At 39.4% G+C, this 5,053-nt stretch overlaps 1 pseudogene; it reads left to right on the forward strand.

Annotated features, from left to right (window-relative positions):
* The first annotated feature begins 344 nt into the window (after positions 1-344).
* Positions 345-4,798, forward strand: LOC127433032 (uncharacterized; annotated as a pseudogene).
* Positions 4,799-5,053: the final 255 nt, after the last annotated feature.

Genomic DNA, 5,053 nt, shown 5'->3' on the forward strand with positions numbered 1-5,053 from the left:
TTTTTTTAAGAAATGGAGATACGAGTTTTTAGTGGCAATCAACATTATGCCACAAATTCAGTTGATTAAGCTTAACTTGCATTGAACCCGGAATATTCCTTTAAGTTCTTTTAATTTTACAAGCTGTCTATAAAACTCAGCACTCCTGCACAAGACGTTGAAAAAAACAGCGAGAAGCTGCTCAACTATCAAAGATGTCCATCTCTAGTGCATATTTACGTAGAAGAACATTTGAAAAACAGTGCAGATGGTTCCACAAACGTGTTCTTGTGAACCGCCCTCAACGTTTTATATAGTTGTGTCTGGGTAGCTATGTAGCTTGTTCATTTTCCATGTAGATCTGAATGGAGCAAAGTGGAAGAGTTCGTGTAGTGGTGATAGGGGCCGGGGCTGCAGGGCTCTGCACTGCTCGACACATCTTGTCTTGCCCCAAGACTTTTGATCCACCTGTGGTGTGTGAAATGACCGAGCATGTGGGTGGCACCTGGTTCAATGAGGAACGAATGGGCACCTATGACAGTGGATACCCCATCCACAGTAGTATGCATAGGGACCTCAGGTATATAACAATTACCACAAGACAATATGTGTGTAAATATTTTAGTGTGATAAAATCTCTTACAAACCTTTTCTGTGTAATGTGAAATGTCAACACACCCTAATACCCTAAAATGACACAGTGGTATGTATAGGGACCTCAGGTATATAACAATTACCATGTATTTCCATGCTGTTTATTTGGATTCCATTTGATTTGTGTCCAATGATGCAGCTGTGCTAGAAAATCCTATATCTGTTTTCAGGACAATTTTGCCTAAGGAGGTTATGATGTTTCCTGATTTCCCTTTTAATTAGCACCTACCATCTTTTGTGCATCACACAGCGGTTCAGGAGTATTTGGAAAAATATTGTGAGAGTCATGATATTGTTCCTTATATTAAGGTATCTGTTTGTCTCCAGTCTTTATGACCTTTAAACAAGCCTGCATATACAACCCATTGCCTAATCAGTCATCAGTCCGCGTGCGGTGCTTTTGTCTCAAAGCAAATGATGCAAGAAACATGGGTCAACAATATTTTTAACTTTATTACATCCACAACACAATTGTTACAATAGCATCATAGATTACCAGGTCCATCTGAGGCGGTACATATTATTCAAGTAAACAGAAACCTATTGGGTTATTATTGTTCAAAGGCATTTGTTGTTGTACAGCCATTAGTGGTCAAACATGTTGAAGCCATTATGAAATTGCACAGTTGTTCAGGGGTGTAAGGCCCACTGACCCCTGCTCATCAATCAAAGACTTGAGCGTCACATCATACAATCGATCAAGTAAAGATTCTCAATATTAATAAGTAATTTTCTTATCAACGGACACAAGAATATTGCTTATGACAGACTGCTTTGTCCCTCACAGTTCAACACCGTGGTGGAAAAGGTGAAGCCCGTCTCCATGGAGACAGACAAGGGGGGAGCTGTGACGTGGGAGGTAATTCGCACAACACACGTGGAAACCGCAACACGCAGATGTTCGACTCTGTGTTTGTCTGCAGTGGGTGAGGAGTAATGCCACCTAAAGAGTCATTTTATCTCCCAGATATGCTCAGATGGACACAACTGCATCTAATCTCAGATTGCGCCTTTGTGGTGATGTTCTAAATGCATAGCATTATTCAAATAGTGGCATGTTCATTAACCCCATAATACACCCAGTGGCTTTCATCTCTCGAAATGGAGGATGAGAATTCTCTCAGATGCAGTGTGAATGAGTGTTATGTATTCACGTGGCATTTCCGTGAGGAAATTCAGAAGACCACAGTAGCCCTTTAGCACCTCTGCGCTGACTCATATTTCTTTCCTCTTTCTGCAGGCATTACTCCGACCCCCACCTGCCCCACATTTCTGGAATAGAGCATTTTAAAGGTACAACAAATGATCACTGATCACTACAAATGCATAACCCTGAAAGCCCTAACCATTAGTCTCATTACACCTCTGCTTCTCCCCTTTTATCTCTCTGTCTCTCATCTTCCAACATTTATCTTTGCCTTCCACTGCTGTTGTGCAGGGAAAGTGTTACACAGTCACTTTTACCACTATCCAGAGTCTTTTGCTAACAAGTCACTGGTGGTTTTGGGGGCTGGAGCATCTGGTGTTGACATTTCCATTGAGTTAGCCCAAGCCAATGCTCAGGTTTGTGATTTAGATCCTTCTCACAATCAGAGGTCGACCTATATATTGGTTTTACCAATTTATCGGTGCCAATAGTTGCTTTTTGGAACTTTAGATCCTTCTTAAAATTGGGGTAGACCGACATGGGCACCTGCAGGATTTCATCTGAGGGTACGCACAGAAATCAGCCTAATACAACCTTATATCTAGGGAGGTCCGGGGGCATGGTCCCCCAGGAAATTATTATTATTTTATTTTATTTTCAAAAACAACACCAAAGCATTCAATTCTGGTGACTTTGAGAGAAGCATTTTATTAATTATTATTATTATTTTCTCAAGCATTCATTAAACTATGGGCTAAAGCATTTCTTCCAGTAACCATTCAGAACAAACGCGTTCTCATGCTAAAAAAGCAAAAATGTTAATTTGACATGGCATCTAAAAATGCAGCACTCCATTGAGAGATGCTAAAAACACAGTGAAACGTGACGCAGTTGTCAAAAGACATCCATCTAGCTAATGTTTACTCGTAAAACAATTGAAAAACAGCACAAGCAGATGCAAAAAAACATATTCGGTTTGAACAGGCACTTGTTCACATGACACAGCACTATCTGAAGTTTCTCAAAGTTACCGCTCAAAAAGACAGCCTTTTGTTTCAGTTGATTGTACGTACATTTCCACTTTATCCAGCGCTGTTTGTTCTGTGTTCATAAATCTCCTGATACAGTTTTACTGTGTGAGAAACCGGTCCAAATGATTCCGTGAAAGAGCGGTCTGAACGAATTGTACTGAATCACGAGTCGATTCAGATTGTTTTGCAAGCCCGTTTGGCCAGTTCACTGAAAAGAACTGACTCAAAAGAATTCATTCACAAATTGGGTATAGCCAGTTCTTTTAAACAGCCAACAGAAATATGGGACACATTTCACGATTCATGAAATATTCTGAAAGAAAATGTTTCTCAGGTCAGTCAGAGTGCTCATGGTACGCACAGTGTGTATGGCCATACAGCTGCAGGTGCCACTGTTGACCAATGCATAGGTTAAACCAATTTATCTGTGCTGATAGTTGCTTTTTGGAACTTTAGATCCTTCTCACAATTAAAGGTTGACCGAAATTACATTTTACCAATTTATCGGTGCCGATAGTTGCTTTTTGGAACTTTCTCACATTTAGAGGTCAACCGATATATCGGTTTTACCAATTTATCGGTGCCGATAGTTGCTTTTTGGAACTTTCTCACATTTAGAGGTCAACCGATATATCGGTTTTACCAATTTATCGGTGACGATAGTTGCATTTTGGATCTTTAGATACTTTTCTCAATTAAAGGTCGACCGATATATCGGTTTGACCAATTTATCAGTGCTGATAGTTGCTTTTTGGAACTTATTCACATTCAGAGGTTGACCGATATATCGGTTTCACAAATTTTTGGTTGCCGGTAGTTGCTTTTATAGTTATCATTCCTCCATGAAGTTGAAATAATGTGTACTGGTGGCTTCAACAGATGCATATGCTATCAATTAACAACCATTGATTAACAACCTCTCAGGCTGGTCTGTCTTTAAAGGTTTTTGTTATTGTTATTTTTATTGTAAGTTATTGTTAATCAATTCCCCAATGGAAAAAATTAATGGGATTTTTACTTCTGTAACCAGACTGTTGCGCTCTATAGGAAATACGTAAACACAGGAAAGCAATTTGTGTTTGTCATTTAATGGGGTCTTTAAGAAGTGCAAAGTTTTACTTCTCTCATTCACACCTATGTCCTTTTGTCTTTTTCCCAAGGTGATTCTAAGTCATAACAACCTATCTCTGCCCTTCCCTCTTCATTTGGGTGTCCAGCAGGCTACCCCTGTTTTTGGGGTCTTGGAAGATGGATCTTTACAGTTCAAAGATGGATCAGTGACCCAGGCTGATGTTCTTCTGCTCTGTACAGAATACAACTTTAACTTCTCCTTCCTCTGTTCATCAGAGCTGGGCCTGGAAATACAAGATCACATTGTGTTTCCGCTCTACAAGTTCTTGCTGCCCCCTGCCTTCCCTTCAATTGTTTTTGTTGGCATTTGCTAAATTATTTGCCCTTTCATACACTTCCACTTTCAAGTAAGCAGAGAGCATCTTAAAAGGATAGTTCACCAAAGAATGCTAATTCTGTCATCATTTATTCACCCTTATCTTGTTTCTAACCCATATAATTTTTTTTCTGTGGAACACAAAAGAAGATGTTCTATATCAAATCTTACTCTCTTTCTCCCTCCATCATATTTACACTTAAGTTCAAATAACTCTTGCTGTCCTTGAAGGTTCAGTCAAGCTGCCCACCCAGGAGGACATGGAGAAGGAAGCACAGTGTGATATGCAGGTGAAGCATTTGCTCCATTTGGACTCTGGTCAGTGGGATTATTAACTGGATCTGGCCAGAACGGGTTGATTCACACCTCCACAGCCAGTCATTCAGAGCCTGTATGAGGAGGTAGGCAGACAGAGGCGGAATCACCCACAGAAATACAGACAAATGAACTACAGGCTCATTGATGCCACACAGTGGGAGCCTTTGAAATTCCAGCCTGAACTAAGTGAAAAAAGGACAAATGAATGAGATTTATAGTGTTTAGCCATCATCAGTGTTCCCAAACCTTGTGACAAACAAATTTGTTTTAATTTTTACCAATCATTTGTAGGTACTAAGGATTTTTTTTTTTTTTTTTTTAATAATTTCAGAGATTTGCACTCATAAAGAACTATGTCTAGCCAATGAAATATTTTTAAAGCTAAACATAACTAGAAAAATTTATATTCAATATTTCCAGGTTTTTGGTGACTTTGTTCCATCCCTGTATCATATTTCAAGAAGCTGTCTTTTTGTA

Source organism: Myxocyprinus asiaticus, chromosome 42, assembly GCF_019703515.2.
Source record: "Myxocyprinus asiaticus isolate MX2 ecotype Aquarium Trade chromosome 42, UBuf_Myxa_2, whole genome shotgun sequence".
NCBI classification, from domain to species: domain Eukaryota; kingdom Metazoa; phylum Chordata; class Actinopteri; order Cypriniformes; family Catostomidae; genus Myxocyprinus; species Myxocyprinus asiaticus.